Here is a 369-nt window from a genome sequence, read left to right as displayed (position 1 = left end):
CAGCCCGTGACTAAGCGCTCAGCCCTGTGCAGCAGCCACAGCGGGATGGGCTCTTTCCCCGCCTACATGTCCCTCGGTCTCTCTTCTGCCCCCGCCTCCCCACCCCCACCCCCACGATGTGGCAGTGTTGTTATACAGAAGCTGGCGTTTTTCACTAGCAGATGAGCAGCGAGGACCGAGGTGCACTTTGTGACTCCTTTTTTAAAAAATCCCTGTGGAGGGAATCAAAGCACATTATTTCTTTTGATAGGATAGCATTCCAGGGTGGTGAGCGCCAACAGCTAGCATAAATTTACAGACCATTTGAGGGTGGGAGGATAGGCCACTGACTTGAATTCCCTAAAGAAACCTTGTGAGCCTAACATTCTT

This window comes from Elgaria multicarinata, chromosome 4, assembly GCF_023053635.1.
Source record: "Elgaria multicarinata webbii isolate HBS135686 ecotype San Diego chromosome 4, rElgMul1.1.pri, whole genome shotgun sequence".
NCBI classification, from domain to species: Eukaryota; Metazoa; Chordata; class Lepidosauria; order Squamata; family Anguidae; genus Elgaria; species Elgaria multicarinata.
This window is presented reverse-complemented; position numbering follows the sequence as displayed.